The 17,736-nt window shown below is 37.8% G+C and overlaps 1 long non-coding RNA gene across 1 annotated transcript; it reads right to left on the bottom strand.

The window, feature by feature from the left end:
• Positions 1–3,253: 3,253 nt before the first annotated feature.
• On the bottom strand, positions 3,254–14,478 carry LOC131737625 (uncharacterized). The gene is made up of 4 exons (XR_009329271.1): positions 14,349–14,478; positions 6,816–6,889; positions 6,014–6,123; positions 3,254–3,742 (listed from the first exon to the last, which is right to left on the bottom strand). It is a non-coding gene; the product is annotated as an uncharacterized LOC131737625 (long non-coding RNA).
• Between the last annotated feature and the right edge of the window lie 3,258 nt (positions 14,479–17,736).

Genomic DNA, 17,736 nt, shown 5'->3' with positions numbered 1-17,736 from the left:
TCTCCGTATAAATGCACCTGCACTGTGATAGTCTCAGAGGTCCGTTTAAAGCGCAGAGAGCATCATGAAGAAAAAGGAACACACCAGGCAGGTCCGAGATACTGTTGTGGAGAAGTTTAAAGCCGGATTTGGATACAAAAAGATTTCCCAAGCTTTAAACATCCCAAGGAGCACTGTGCAAGCGATAATATTGAAATGGAAGGAGTATCAGACCACTGCAAATCTACCAAGACCTGGCCGTCCCTCTAAACTTTCAGCTCATACAAGGAGAAGACTGATCAGAGATGCAGCCAAGAGGCCCATGATCACTCTGGATGAACTGCAGAGATCTACAGCTGAGGTGGGAGACTCTGTCCATAGGACAACAATCAGTCGTATACTGCACAAATCTGGCCTTTATGGAAGAGTGGCAAGAAGAAAGCCATTTCTTAAAGATATCCATAAAAAGTGTCGTTTACAGTTTGCCACAAGCCACCTGGGAGACACACCAAACATGTGGAAGAAGGTGCTCTGGTCAGATGAAACCAAAATCGAACTTTTTGGCAACAATGCAAAACGTTATGTTTGGCGTAAAAGCAACACAGCTCATCACCCTGAACACACCATCCCCACTGTCAAACATGGTGGTGGCAGCATCATGGTTTGGGCCTGCTTTTCTTCAGCAGGGACAGGGAAGATGGTTAAAATTGATGGGAAGATGGATGGAGCCAAATACAGGACCATTCTGGAAGAAAACCTGATGGAGTCTGCAAAAGACCTGAGACTGGGACGGAGATTTGTCTTCCAACAAGACAATGATCCAAAACATAAAGCAAAATCTACAATGGAATGGTTCACAAATAAACATATCCAGGTGTTAGAATGGCCAAGTCAAAGTCCAGACCTGAATCCAATCGAGAATCTGTGGAAAGAACTGAAAACTGCTGTTCACAAATGCTCTCCATCCAACCTCACTGAGCTCGAGCTGTTTTGCAAGGAGGAATGGGCAAAAATTTCAGTCTCTCGATGTGCAAAACTGATAGAGACATACCCCAAGCGACTTACAGCTGTAATCGCAGCAAAAGGTGGCGCTACAAAGTATTAACTTAAGGGGGCTGAATAATTTTGCACGCCCAATTTTTTAGTTTTTTATTTGTTAAAAAAGTTTGAAATATCCAATAAATTTCGTTCCACTTCATGATTGTGTCCCACTTGTTGTTGATTCTTCACAAAAAATTACAGTTTCATATCTTTATGTTTGAAGCCTGAAATGTGGCAAAAGGTCGCAAAGTTCAAGGGGGCCGAATACTTTCGCAAGGCACTGTACAATGTTACACAGTTGTATCAGAAAAGAGTTATATCATGCAAAAATATAAGTACATTAAGTACATTTTAACTATGCATAATAACGTTGTAATTATATGTAAGTACACATGTATTTACTAAGTAACTACAATATAAATATACAGTAATTAGAGAAACCATGTAAAACATTACCTTTTTTCCTTCAGTTATTCCCTTGTTTTCCTACCAATTTTAAAAACAATTAGGATGTCACCTCAAGGCTGCAGCCTACCTTCTAATCTGAAAGACCTCATCCCTGCTGTCAAACCATTTACCAAACCAAACACATGTTAACAATCTTCTCTGGAGGTGTGTCCCAGCTTGGCAAGTCTCCACCTGGACTTGTTGAAAGCCTGACCAGTATGATGAATGAGGCTTACCCAGCCAGTTTTCCTCCCTAACCTGCAGGTTCTCTTACTGGAGAGGGCACAGGAGCCCAATTATTTTACTTGTAACTGGTCCTGTCTGCACACCCCTACTCTCTAATTAAAAGTAAGTAAAAAAACCAAAAAAAAAACATCAACTTAGAATTGAGTTTTTTGAATTATCGAATCTGGTGTAACCACTACAGTGCGATAAACAGTCAAGGTCCTGTTTTAAACATGTTCAAGTAAACTGCTCTATAATATTACAATTTTAAAAAAAAACATAACGAACATGAAATTCAGCATGTTGCAAGTACAGCTTCATGATTTTTTCTTAACACTGGCTCAGTTACACCATACAACTTATCCATGGCTTGAAGGGGGGCCATATCAGTCCCTTATCTAAGTTTTCTTCTTGCGGCCTATGATTTTCTTTTGGCTCTGTCAGTACAGTTTGATTTGCAGCCCCTGTGGTGTGTTTCCTAATCAATTTTTTTTCTGCTTAAGGTTGTAATGGGGCGACATTATTTCTGGAAACTTCTTGGTGCATTTTGACATAATTAATCCTGGCTGCAGGGAGATCTTCAAAATCCCTGGCGGGCTTTCGAGCCTCAGATATTTTAAGCTCTGACATGGTTTTATAAGAGACATCCTGAAGCCCTCCGGAGACTGCTGCTGCTATCATGTTATCTATACCAGTAGTGACGTGTATTTAATGTTAACATTAATTTATATCTCTACAGAACAGCTGTTTTTAGATAGAATGAATTCCGGCTGAATACCACAAGGGTAACACCTGAATATCTTATGCACTTCCTCTGAGTTATGAAGTAATACATTTTGAATACAGCCTCTTCATGCATGTGGATTACTCTTATTCATCCCATGTTTCTTTGTAACAAGTGATGTTGTATAAGGCGTGCATTCATGTATGCATTAATGCTTCTCGCAATCCCCTGGTGGGCGAGTAAAAGGGTATGAATTCATCAAGATTTAAAAACATTTAGGTGATAAACTATAGTTACTTAGTAAATACATATGTCCTGCTAATGGAACATTCTCTGAGACGCACACTAAAATAAACTGGTTAGGATTAAAAATCCCCCAAACTAAATCTCTTGGTTAAAACACAAGTGGTCCTCAGTTGTGCTCATGCCCCTGGTTAAACAGACAGTGGTCGCGTATTTGGTTCACTCACCCTGGATTTTCACACAGTCGTAAGACTTCAAGCTGGTAGACGAAGAAAAAGACAAGTCTTTGTTCAGCTCCTTTGTAAAAGCATGTGGCCAGGGTTAATTGATAATCAATTGATCAATTAACAGCTGCCCCATTCCACACTTGTCCTAATTTAAAGGGATTATCATCATTGATAAGGTTGCTAAAAAGAATTAAGGAAATCTTTGTCTTGATTATCGCTCCTTTAAAATGTAAAATGAGTGTAGCTTTTTAAAAAGGTAATTTGCCTCCAATGGTCGGGGGGGGGGGGGGGGGGGGGGGTTACTTCAATTTGTACATCAGAAAATTCACTGCATGATGCATACAGTTGTAGTCATCAGTGTGTCTAGTTCAAATTGGTACAAAAATGAATCAGTACAGAAATATTTAACAGAGTTATTTGAGTACTGCCCACTTTATGCAATTCACAGCTCAGGAGTCCTGTGGACGGCATGGCATAATAAATCCTATCCTGGCAGATTAACCTTTATGTCTCCCGGGTCACGCAGTGTGAAATGATATTTTTCACAGCGGACATTAACCCCCCCACTCGAATTACAATTTAATTTGTTTTAACAGACTGAGCATATGGCTTGGAAATTAATTTTAGCCAGGTTCGACAAAATGATGTCCAAAGCAACAAAATTCAGTTTAGCGTGTCCAGTATTTGCAATTCCGTGATAATGCAATGTATGTTTTTGAAGCAGAGTGTTGTAGAATTATGGAGAAGGTCTGATGTTTTCTTCTGAGATAGAAATATCGATATACAGTCACACTTGTGTAGACTCCTCTCCGGATTTAATGTGATACCAGTCTTGACAGTCATCATGGCAGAAATTCTGTTTTTAAGAAATGTGGGACAAATTAATATTGGGCATATCAATGCACTTTGGGAAAAAGAGTTGTGTGTTTTAGTTTACATGTTAATGTTAAAATGTCATAGTTAAGTATTCTAGGTAACCCTTTACATTAAGTGTCTATAATTAGTGCGTCTTTACATAGTAGTTATTAGTAAATACGTGTGTACTTACACATAATTACAATGTTATTAGGCATAGCTACAATGTTAATATGTAAATCTGTTTTGCTACTCTCAAAATACCATGGTGTGGTCTTCCTGGTTAAATTACAATACACATTAGGCCACCCTTGAAAAAAATGATGGTTTACTGTAACAGCGGTTTTAAAGTTGCATAGGGTGTCTGTACTAGTTACTGTACTGTCTGTACTAGTAATTTCTTTGAATCATTTGTCTTTTTTTAATTTAACCTGTTAGGTTTCATTTAATAGTTTATGTGTTATTTTTATTATTATTTATTGTTTTTTGCACTTTGAGAATTGGCCCTTCTAGATTAAATAAATACATAGCAACTTTTTAAATAAAGCACACTTTTGATATCTGCTTTAATGAATTGAACATAAATACATAATTTTGCTTCTAGTCTTTTTTTTTTAAATACATTTTGATTGCTGTACTTTTATTGCTGCAATACAGCAAAATATGTTTACAAGACCCAATTTTATTTTGTGTCAGTTTGAAAATGTATACATTCTCTCAGGAGTTTAAGTGTATCTCAGGAGTTTAAGTGTATTGCATTTCCTATAATATAACATTATCCATACAGCTTTTTGCTTTCTATTCAAGTTTATCACAGCCATTTTCCACAGTGGCCACAATTCACATTTTAGAGAAGTAGTTTTCATGAAAAGATAATAATTGCAATCAGGTTATTGTGTTGGTTTTAAAATCAGCACCCACACATACACTGTAACTTCAAACAGCAGCAATAATTATGAGGCAAAACTTAAAAGAAAATAATGGTTTGATTTAAATTAACCCTTTCCTGTTGGGATAAACCACAACTGGATTATTAAAGTAATTGTAGATAACATAATTTCCTAAATCTTAACCGTTTTGAATTTCCATTAGCTAAATACAGCTATGGCCAAAAGTTTTGCATTACCTTAGAGAATTAACACATTGTGCTTCATATGAAATCGAATGAAACCTGCTGAATTGTAGCACCTGTAGAACTCCTCTGTTTTTCCCCTGGGACACTTATCACCCTTCCTTAAATGCACTTTACTTGCTCTTATCTGCCCCCTATTTTACTGCATTTAATCCTGTACTTCAGAGTACTGTAATCTGCCAAAGTGTTTAATCTGTACTATTTTGTATTTAATCATATCCTGATGTAACTATCACTGACACTGTTATCTGCTGTATTATTGAATTGTATTTTGTCACACTTGTACTTACTTGAACCAAAGTCATTGTATTTATCTTGCTCTTAATTGTATTATTACTTGTACTGTGATACTTGAAATGCATTTGCGTCTGCCAAGAAATAAATAATAATAATAATAATAAATAATAATAATAATTGTAATTCATAGGTAGGGTACTTTATTCAAATAAGATAAGAAGAGTTCAGTGGAAATCATTACCTAAGGCAGAAAATGACCTTTAAGTTGTCTGGATGTGTCTGAATGCTTAGAGAGGAGGTTAAGCCTAAAATCGTGGTTATTAATGCCCCCTACTACAAGCATAGCAAATAGCACTGTGGATTAATTTATCAACTTTAAGTCTTTAAGTTTCTTCTGCTTAAAATCATCAGACCAACTGATAACATTGTGACTAATGTTCTTTTTCAGTCATCGCCACAGTCCATTTTAGAGTTATCTGATGTGATCACTTTTGAAGTGTGTGACATTTTGTAAAGAAAAGACTGTGGACCGTGTTGCCTGTTTTATCGGCTCAGCATAAGTGTATCAACATTAGCATGTCAGAGACTAGTGTTTTTCTGTGAAAGACAGCATGTTCCTGATGGGACGAGTTGACATGTATTTTGGTTTTTCCCCCAGTAAAAATGACATGTTTATGAAATGCAGCAAATTATGACAATCTGCATTATAATTTGCCATGTGTTTGCATTATATTGCAATACAATACATGCACTTGGGGTCTGGTCACCTCAGAAGCCCTAGGTTACAGAATTAATTCAGTATTAATTCAGTGGTAAATTATGTTTGTGTTCTAACAAAATGACATTTAAATTGCTGACATTTAAGTTTTTACAAATTATGTTTCCGTGGAAAGAAAGTATTACCTTTTCTATGATAAATCACCAGAATATAAATCTTGTCCTCTGAGTATTTCTGGTGGTCCCTTCAGTGATTATTATGTGCAAGCTGGTCTGTCTAGTTTTCATTGTAGTACCTTTAATTAAAAAAAAATTATCACAAATACAGACAAAGAAATGGCACCCAGCCCTATTCTAAAATATTATGATTCATTAATAGACGACACCTTCAAAAACAACAAAGTATTAAGCATAACAACATATAAGTTTCTCATTGTTTTCCTTATGATGTCTTTTCAAATATTCATCAGGACTGTTTTAAGGAATATTTTGTTAAGGACTTTTTAAAGCCCCTTTTGATTTATTTAATCAAGTTTGCAGTTCATTAAGCCATTCGAACATTCAGAGAGGGTGTGAAATTTATTCCCAACCTGAAGGAATGTTTATAAACACTCAAAAAAAAAAAACTTAACTGTCTAACATTTTCTGAATTGGGCACTTACACATAATAGGATCCCACCTGGAGCCAACATTTTAATATTGTTTTCTCAAAAGACTTAAAAATATACTCCACAGTCACCAATGTGCAGCTGATTATAATGCTCAAGTGGGACCCTATTTGCTGTCAAAAGGGAATCCAATGTTCAAAGTCTTCCAGTTCTCATCTTTGAGATGCCATCCTCATAAGGCTCTTCATATTAACCTCAAACAAGTATGGCATTAAAGCACCATGTGATATTAATAATAACAATACCAACCGCTAAACAAATGAGCAATGATTAATTAATTTAATAAAAGGCTTTAGGAACACAGATCAGCAAAATACCACCTTAAGGGAAGCTGTCAGCTTCTTTGACTCATTGATGTTGAACTGGCATCCTCTATGAATTGCTGTCCACACGTCTGGGGATTAAAAGAGACAGGAAGATGCTATTTATGTGTTGCACTGCTGGGGCATCAAGAACGGAAAGCGCAAAATCTCAGGGGGCACCTTTGGTTATGATAACCACAATTAGAGTCACAGTAATTAGAGACACTTAACGTCACGTGTTACCAAGACTTCTAGTTAAAACGTATGTCACTGAATTTATTAACTTTCTTTTCATGTTTTCTAAATGCAGCACTCTTGAGTGTTTAATAGCAATGGTCAATGAAAGAAAAGAAAAATGGAAAGCACGTTATCTCATTGTAGGCCACCAAACTCAAATCTGCCAACACATATAGATTAAACAGTCATATTGTATACAATACACGCAATACAACCTCCAGTTAAAGGTTTAGCTTTAAAAGCTGAAGTACAGGTTAATATACCTCTTTGACTGGAACTTCCCATGCAAAGATTTCCAAACACAAAACATGACAGGAAATCAAACAGCGCCAGAATAATCTGACCAATTTGAACTCTCTCTCTCCCTCATGGGAAAATAAATGTATTTTTCCTTTAGCAGATATTGAAAGATGATAAACTCTTCCCATTAAAGCTCACAACAAATGTCCTCTTTTGTAGTAAGCCATTGCTTAAGACTGTTTGTATTGTTGTTGGTAGTGTAACATGGCTGCCACTCACAGTCGTTCGTTGCTCCTTTAAAAATGACCCAGCACACAGAAATAGATTTTTTAAGCGTGGTTGCGCTATTTTTTACTACTAATAAAAACAAAATAAACACCTAGCTCTAATGAGCACTAACTAAACACAACAAAGGAACCTATCTATAAAATAGGACACCTAAGCTGTTTACCTGTAACACAAAACAAAACAAAATAAAACAAAACACAGGTTTAAAGCTCCATTTAAAGCTATCTGGAAATCATTTTGAGATATCACTAAATATATTTTAAGATATCTCTAAATCATTTCCAGATATCTCAAAATATTTGAAGATATCTTCAGATATTTTGAGATATCTGGAAATGATTTAGAGGTATTTTAAAATATTTAGAGGTATCTACACATTAATTTGAGATATCTCTAAATGATCATTTGGCTTGCCATAGCAATGGAGGGATTTAGCCTTGTGACTTTATCTTGATTGATTTTCAAAGAAATTAACTCCAGAGAGCAACAATAGTGAGGTTAGAAAAACCTCTACAGCACTCAAGCTGATGACAATTAATGATGCTGGGAGCTTTTAGTAACTACTGTGCTGACACCACAGATAAATCAGGGTCGCCAGTCAGTCAGAGATATCTATGGAGTTGGAGGCAGTTTCTATACCTTTTCATCATACATTTGGAGAGCCTGGGTCTAAAATAATCCAAGCGTGACAAACGGACTATTGGGTATGATAATAAAACGACATATTGAAATTGGTTAATTAAACTCCCGCATTGTTATCTGAGACGATCGTTACCAACAGTTTCTAGGGATTGACAAACCAATGCTGTGTACTGGCCTCCTATTGGCAATAGATTAATGTACTGATGCATTAAGGGTACAGCAATGCCTCATTTGTCTATAAATGTTCCAGGAATCTCAGTAGGAAAACAGTGATGACAGCAAGCATTGACCTTTTCAATGTAATTCAAGAGACAAAAAAAGTCAGCAAAAATTATTATATTAATTTATTTAGCTAGAGAAGGGGGACCAGTGATGATGAAGTCAATGCTAATGTAACAGGCAGTGTTGTGTGATGCACTGCTATCGTGACAGATTCTGACCCCTATCGGTGAGCTGAGATTAAAATCTATAACCACGAATGCAGACGAGCCTCATTTGTTGTGTACATGAAATCAAACCACTGTTACTGAAAATTGTCAAAACAGCCAAATTATTGATTGTATAATGTAATTGATGACTTCTCTTTGTATGAAATACATCTTATACTTGTTCCCTTCTCTAAACTACTGTATATGTCTATTTTTTAGAAATTAAAAATGAACTTCAATTCCATGCTCCATTTTAGTGGGACTCGATTTGAAAGACAGAAACAGCTATAGGTTAGACACTGCCCCCTCCTCCCCTCCAGCTCCAAATTTCCACTTTAATCACTGCCAGCAAGTGTTTTCCTTTGAACATCAATATTTATTTCATAATGTACGACAATAAACCAAAGAGTGGCAGAAGTCGAAACTTTTTTTATTGTTATTTTCATAACGTTGTTTTTTCATTACAGCCAGCAAGAGTTCAATTGAAAGTGAATACAAAGATAAGCCTAGTATCATTCCCCAACCCCCCCCCCCCCCCCCCCATAGTCAGAACTTCTAGAGACCAGTGCAATTCTAGCCAATTACAAATTCTGTTTTGGGGAATGCATTTATTTATCCCCCCCACCCCTTACTATCAGCCCTCTATCAAAGTCTGTCATATCTTACCCATAGTGACTAAAACTTATTGGCACTAGCTACAAGAACGTACAACTTTAACTTATCATGGGTCAGTTTACATGGCAAGTAAATTGGCCCTTCGAGGATGATTCCATTATGTGTATGTGTTGTATGTCTTTCTATTCGGTCAGGAAACTCATGCGATAACTCTAATTTCTATTATTTTGTTTAAGGAAACCAACTATGATTTCTTTGAGCTAAAGCTATTGGGAAACCCACTTGTTCCATATGTAAATGCAGTTGCTAATGGCAACCAAAGTACACCAAGAATATATTTCTCTTGACTCTTCCTTTAAGTCTTCTAAAGCAGGGCTTCTCAAACTCGGTCCTGGGGACCCCCTGTGGCTGCTGGCTTTCATTCCAACCGAGCTCTCGATTGCTTAACTAGACCCTTAATTGAACTAATAATTAAGCTCTTAAACAGTTGCAGTTCAAGTTACTTATCAAATGTTAAAGCTAACTTGAAATATGCAACTGTTCAAGAGCTGAAAACACATTAAAAAAAGGTCTAATTAAGCAAATTATCAGTTCAGTTAAGGGTCTAGTTAAGTAATTGAGAGCTTGGTTGGAATAAAAACCAACAGACACAGGGGGTCCCCTGGACCGAGTTTGAGAAGCCCTGTTCTAAAGTCTCAGGATGGCTTCTCCCATTTGTCAGGGAGGAAGCAAGAAGGCTGAGAAGTCGTTATCACACTATGAATTGAATTTCAAATGTCTCCCAGATAACTTTCAAAGTGAAACACAGAGAGTTTAAGCAAGGAGGGGGTAATGCTCCAGCATTAATTGACTGAGAACTCTGTAGAGGTGTGTGGAAGCACAATGATAGAACAGCAGGAAGAATTTTTCAGCGTCATCTTGAGGTTCAAAGAACCATCTTTGATGTGAATCTGCAATTCAAGCTCATCACAGGAGATTTTCCATGACTTCGTGATAATGGCCAATTATTCTTCCATTATTTATGAGAGTTATTTGATGATGGTTTGTCTATCACAGGGATGGCCAAAGCTGGTCTTTGTTCAAACCTAAATTGTTTAATTGAAACAATTAAACCTCCATCCAGACCCTGAAGTAGTTAATGATCTAATTTTATCTGTTAAACTTGGAGTGGAATGGCCCTCCATCACATTGATTGGACACCCCTGGTCTATCTAGGTTTGATCATTGCAAAATCCACTGCGTTTGCTTCAGACCGTATTCCTACTAAACTGTTTAAAGAAGTATTCTTTAGGATCGATACTACTGTCTTAAGTATTATTAACAGTACCCTTTCATTTGGTATTGTTCCAAAAATGTTTAAGGTCGCAATGGCACAACCATTGCTCAAAAAACCTACTCTAGATTTGAAAGTTCTTAACAATTTTAGGCCCATTTCCATTTTCCCCTTTCTATCCAAAGTTTTGGAGAGAATAGTATCAAGCCAACTTAATACATTCCTTGCAGCACATAATATATATATATATATATATATATATATATATATATATATAGATAGATAGATAGATAGATAGATAGATAGATAGATAGATAGATAGATAGATAGATAGATATATATATATATATACATATATGAGAAGTTTCAGTCAGGTTTCACCCCGGGTCATAGTACTGAAACTGCTCTTATCAGAGTGGTAAATGAGGTGCTATTATCTTCAAATATGGGCTCATCCTCGGTCCTTATTATTCTAGGTTTAAGTGCAGCGTTTGGCAATATTGATTATTCAATTTTGCTTGAATGTCTTGAGAACCATTGTAGATCCCCCTTCACACTGGCACTCCTACCCAGGTCCGGGCCTGGGTCCCAGCTAACCGGGTCACAATCCCATGTAGTGTGAAACTACCTACCTGAGTTGGACTGAGACAAAATGCTTGATGGCAGCATGAGTCGACGTAATAACAAACAGCCACGCCTGCGTGAAAGTTTCACTTCCGCAAGGATCATTTCTGTTTATTTTGTTTAGCCATATTTTTGTTGCTTGAGACACACCATGAGCCAGATTGCAGCAGGGAAGAAGAAACGTTTGTTCTAACAAACATTTGGGTCGACGGTTCAATCCAGAGAAGCTCGAATGGAAGCGTCAGTAACAAGATGCTTCCAGGCCGATGCTACACGTATTGTTTACTTGCGTCTGTCACCCAGGTCAACCCTGCTTTATCAAAAGTAGTGTGAAATTGCGTACCCGATACCTGGTCCTGCCTGGGTAGGTTCTGTCCCGGGTAGAGCATGCCAGTCTGAAAGGGGCTTAGATTGTCACGTAGTGTCCGTTCTTGGTTTAAATCTTAGCTTTCAAATATGTTACAATATGTTAGATTCGGGGAAGATTACTTTTTTTAAAAATCTGGTTACCTGTGTTGCCCCGTAGAGTTATGTTCTTGGACCAATTTTGTTTTCCTTATATATGCTACCCCTGGGCGATATTGTCCATAGACATGAGGTACATTTTCTTTGCTATGCTGATGATACTCAACTATATCTATCTCTGAAACCGGGTGACTCCACCTCTGCAAATATTCTGACTACATGTTCTGCTGATGTTAAGCAATGGATGTCAAAAAACTTTTTTAATGTTAAACTCAGATAAAACAGAAGTAATGTTGTTGGGATAAAAAAATCAACTCAACAAAACAAATCTACGTGCTTCTACAGAATACAGATTCTCTTTTGCAATGAAAGAGAAATTTGGGTGCATAATCTTTGACCTAGATCTTTCATTCGAACCTCATATTAGGAATGTAACTAAATTGTCTTTTTTCACTTAAGAAATTTAGCAAAATTAATACATTATCTTTCGCTACAAGATGCAGAGAGGGTGGTGCATGCTTTCGTAACTGGAATTGATCATTGCAATGCCCTGTTTTCCATTTTTATAATCTGTCTTATTTACAGTTTTATTGTATTTACTGCTTTTTATTGCTTATTGTTACTCCTTTTATATCTGTTAATGTCCATGAAAAGCGGTTTGCGGCAATTTATTGCATTTATTGATTACAGCCACACATATATAAATACACAGTAATTAGAGACACTTGATGTAAAGTGTTACCGTTTGGTGTGTGCACCTCAATACTGAACTAAGTAATCTGTGTTTCATTCTGTCTTTTTTTTTTTTTTTTACAGATAACGGTGCAATAGAAACCAATAACTCCTGCTGCTTAACAGAACTGAACCGGAGTATCCAGGTATAAGACATTAGTCATGCCCATTATATCCTCTGTTTTACGTGGGATGTGTATGGCTAATGAGATCAGCAGCAATATGAACAACTACAACAAATTGCCCAAAATGTGTATCATATTTCTCAACTTGATAGGAGATCACCATAGAAACTTAAAATGTAATTTTCTTGACATCCAAGTCAACATAATTCTGCCATATTCAGCAACATAATGGGGCACAAAAGCTGACGGATGATCTTTTTCAAGTCATAAGCAGGGCTGGAAATAAGACTCCTATTGCACAGCAGTTTCAATCATTCCATATTTTAATGGCAGCTTGACAAACCATTGTGTATAGGTAACAAGCTCAGGTCTGTCTTATTAAAACTAATAGTAAAATCAGGAATGGATCAAACTGTTATGCAACGGGAGTCTTATTTCCCTCCCTGCATAAGTATTTAAAAGACAATAAGAACCACATCAAACACTAACTAGCACACCATGTGAATTGTTTTAAGATGTTTTATTTGTAATTTATAATCTTTGAAGAAAAATCTGTGTTTGTTTTATTCACTACTAGGTAACACTTTACATTGTGTAAATAATCACTGTGTATTTGCACAGTAGTTATTTAGTAAATCCATGTGTACTTATGTTCCAATGTACATAATGTATAAATGATTCTGCACGATATATGTAAGTACACGATGGTATTAGAAAAGAGTGTTGGGGTTATAGCGTGCAAAAAGATTTACACATTAAGTTCATTGTAACTATGCATAATAACATGCTGATTATGTAGAATTAAAGTGTTACCCACAATATGTTGCTATACAATCTTATCAGAAAAGACTTAGGGTGAGGGCGGTTAAGGTTATGGATGTATCATGCAAAAAGATGTACACAATAGGTATATTGTAAAGGGCTAGTCACACTATAGCGTTTATTGGCTGTGTTTTTTTACAAGCCTAATCATAAATGGGAGAGTGGTTCTCTAGATGTAAACATGGAAGTGTGATAGACAGACGGTCGGACAGACTGATAGAGATCCCTTATATACCACATGTTCAAATTATACATGCATAATTACTTATTACATTATTATTTTCATATCATTCAAAGCAAGTCGCAGTTTTCATTCCAGAGACCTGCTTTTCAGCGGATGTTGACAGAAGCAATAGGCATCCAAGGTAACTGAAAGATTCAATTCCGATTTACTGTAATAACTGCTGACAGAAAGCAATGGCATTGTCTTTATGCATCATAGCTTTCAATTATAATTTGAAATCCAATGTTATGGTCCTCAGCTTTGCCACCTTCCCATGTTTTATCGGTAAGGCTGCAATAATTAGGTGTTTAGGTAATTTGAATGCAGGTGTGACATTCTGTACTGTATGGAGTAAGTCAGTCAACATAATCATAAAACGGTTGTCAAGGCAATGGTAAAATCAACAAAGAAATAAAAAATATACATGATTTTACAGATTGCTAGCATGTTACATTAAGTGTCTCTAATTACTGTGTATTTACATACTAGTAACTTTGTAAATACACGTGTACTTGCACATAATTGCAGTGTTGTTATGCATAGTTACAATGCACTTAAAGTATAACCATTGGGAAAGTAGAAACTGCACAAATTCAGTGCCAAAATACCATGGTAAACTTTTATAAGGGAATTGTCTTGGAGCGATGTAATGAAGATGTTTTTTTTTTTTTTTTTGCTAAATTGAGAAACATTCCCTCTCCACTACAGGCTCCCTTCCTCCCCTTATCAAGAGTTGATCTTGACAGCAGCAGCTGGACTCCTCGCACTGAAGTTTTCAATCAAACTGAAATATGCACAGTGTACTTCTGAGGGACCAGAGAATCTAACTGATCTTACCTTTGATACAGGATACAGCTTCTCTTCAGATCCCTCCATTGTGGCAACCCTTTAGATTGTTTTCACTGTTATATGACAATGCTGTCTCTTAGTCTGATGGACAACAGCTTAGGGAAATGGACATCTTTGTTCATTCTCCTACAAAAAAAACATATATATATATATATATATATATATATATATATATATATATATATATATATATATATATATATATATATATTGTAACACATCAGGGAGGGGGTTAGTGTCCTCCCTGAAGAAAACATGTGCGAATGCACATTTTGTTTAATTGTTTTATTATTTTGTTAATTTGTTTATTGTTTAATTATCACCCGCAACTGAAATGTATTGTAAATTAATGTCAGGTGCAGGGTATATAAGACGTGCAGCTTGGCTGCACGGGGCTGCTGAGTAGAAGGAGACAGAAGACGTGCTCTGTTTCCGAGCAGTCCTGAGTAAGTGCTGTGTGTAGTTGTAGGGTTTTTATGACAGGTAAACGGCTTAGCCGTCCTGCGAGCTAGTCAGGGACCTGCATAAAACGTGTAGTAAGTGCTCCAAATCGGAGTTAGGTGTTTGTTTATGTTTTGTTTATTTTTGTGTGTGTATTCAAAATTAGCGCAACCGCGCTTAAAAACTCCATTTCTTGTGTCCTGGGTCGTGATTTTAAAGGGGCAACGAACCCGTGTGAGTGGCGGGCCGTTACATATGGTGGCAGAGTGTGTGGGCGCCCCTACGACCCTAGAAATGGAAAGCATTGAAGAATTAATTGCAATGCTCAACCGCAATACTGCTGCTCAAATAGAGCAGACTGAGAGATGGGAGAGAGAGTTTGGGTGGCCCCCGTTAGAAGTAAAAGAACGGGAGCCGACAGAATTGGAGCTGCTGCTCCAAAAGTGGGAGCAGGCAGAAGAGGCGGTGCCGGCGAGAGAAACCGCGGAATCGCCTGCACCAGAGGAGCTGCGGCAGGGAGAACAGGAGGAAGAGACCGTCCCGGAGCCAGAGGAGGTGAGCACCGCACCTCCACCACAGCTCCAGCCCACAACACCGGAAGAGGATCCGGCGCTGGTCAGTGCGGTCCCTTGCCCCTTGCTCCTAGACACCCTGCCGGTCTTCCTAGACCTCCCTGCGCTTGGCCTGGAGCCCAGGAGTCTGCACCATCGGCCACAGTTCTGCCCCTGGTTCCCTACTCCGCTCTCCCCAAGCACCCAGACGTCGCTGAGCTGCTGCCAGACGTCGCTAGTGCTCCCCCTGTTCGCCGCTAAGCTCCCCCGGGTGATCGGACATCGCTGTGCCGGTCCCCAGGTGAAGACCCATGCCCGCTGCTGCAGCCGCCTGTTCCCCGGCCGTCGCTTCGGTCGCCCCTGTCAGCCCGGTGGGGTCCCATGTCGCCGGTTCAAGGTCCCTTCCTGGACGCGCCGGAGGAACCGACCCACCCTCAAGCTCGCCCGTGCAAGAGGGCGAAAATTGACATTTGTGGACTCGAGGGTGGGTGGTTGTGTTTTAGGGGAGGGGGTGGCCTTGGAATGGCCGATCAGTGTTGCACACTTGAGGGGAAGGATGTGTAACACATCAGGGAGGGGGTTAGTGTCCTCCCTGAAGAAAACATGTGCGAATGCACATTTTGTTTAATTGTTTTATTATTTTGTTAATTTGTTTATTGTTTAATTATCACCCGCAACTGAAATGTATTGTAAATTAATGTCAGGTGCAGGGTATATAAGACATGCAGCTTGGCTGCACGGGGCTGCTGAGTAGAAGGAGACAGAAGACGTGCTCTGTTTCCGAGCAGTCCTGAGTAAGTGCTGTGTGTAGTTGTAGGGTTTTTATGACAGGTAAACGGCTTAGCCGTCCTGCGAGCTAGTCAGGGACCTGCATAAAACGTGTAGTAAGTGCTCCAAATCGGAGTTAGGTGTTTGTTTATGTTTTGTTTATTTTTGTGTGTTTATTAAAAATTAGCGCAACCGCGCTTAAAAACTCCATTTCTTGTGTTGGGTCGTATTTTTAAAGGGGCAACGAACCCGAGTGAGTGCCGGGCCGTTACAATATATATATATATATATATATATATATATATAAAGGGGTAAACCGTTAAAGTTGTTTATACCATTTCCTTTCAGGATATCAGTTCTTAAAGTGAGTTGCTTCATTTTTTTAATTATTTATTTCATTGTGCCCTTTTTATGGAGTTTGCTGTACTTCTGAATGATCATTATTGCAATGGCTAAAATATTGTTTAGTCATTGGAATAATGTATAACAGAGGTGTCCAATCAGTCCTGGAGGGCCATTCCACTAAAGATTTAACAGGTAGAATGATATAATTAACAACTTCAGGGGTCTCAATGGAGGTTTATTTGGTTCAATTACACTAATCTAAACCAGGGTTGGAAGGACCAACTTTAACCACCCCTGCTGTATAAGGTGGTTTGACAGTGAGCTCTGTTCTAGTTGTTTACCATAGACATATTTCATGTAGGCTAGATCATCTTAATAAGTGCCAGCGCCATCTAGTGCACAGCAGTTTATTGCCAGCAATACCAAAGCAATCCAAAGTGGCAGACCACTAAATGGCACTGGCTTTTTCTTCTATTTGAACACTGACTGATCTAGGCTGTGTTACATATATTTATGGCAGGAAGGAAGAGCAGCTCCTAAACAGCTCAGAGCAGCTAAAAAACTATCCAAAAAAATGTAAACAATAGCTATAGTCGGGAACCATAGTTACAAGTTTGCGCTATGTGGGTTCCACCTTATAACAAGTATAAAAGTGCTACTGTAATGGCATTCTGGGTACATTGGCGCAAAGACAATGCCGCCTTATAACCAATTCTATACAAACAGCCGCCTCATAAAAGGAGGAGCATTGTAGTTCAGTAATTACAATAAGAACAACTCTGAATTACTGCAAACGTCCAAATATGAGAAGGGGAAAAAAAGAACAACAATTGTAGGCTAACCATTTTTTTCTGCTTTCAAATTTCCCCAACTTAGCATGGAATTATAATTGGGGGTTGTTTTAATTGTTATTTTTAGAAAGACCATGAACAGCTATACTTTTACTAACTTTTCTAAGGATGAACCATGTTGCAGGATATGAAAATTTTTAGCTATTACAAAATATTCAAAATCCCCATAGATATAAAGTATCTGTACATATTTTGGGGCCAAACTGTATACGTTTGTGTATTGTAGTGTGTGACAGGAATGGCTGAGTGGTGACGTCACGGCAGAAGCAGGAACAAAAACTGACACCAGGGCAAGTACTGCAGTTCAAGTGGTGTTTGCCGTTTTTATTAACAAACAAAAATAAATAAAATATTTAAACAGAAAACACTTTGCTCAAAGAGCGAAAATAAAAGGTTTCAACAAAACAAAATCACGAACAC

This window comes from Acipenser ruthenus, chromosome 7, assembly GCF_902713425.1.
Source record: "Acipenser ruthenus chromosome 7, fAciRut3.2 maternal haplotype, whole genome shotgun sequence".
NCBI classification, from domain to species: Eukaryota; Metazoa; Chordata; class Actinopteri; order Acipenseriformes; family Acipenseridae; genus Acipenser; species Acipenser ruthenus.
This window is presented reverse-complemented; position numbering and strand designations above follow the sequence as displayed.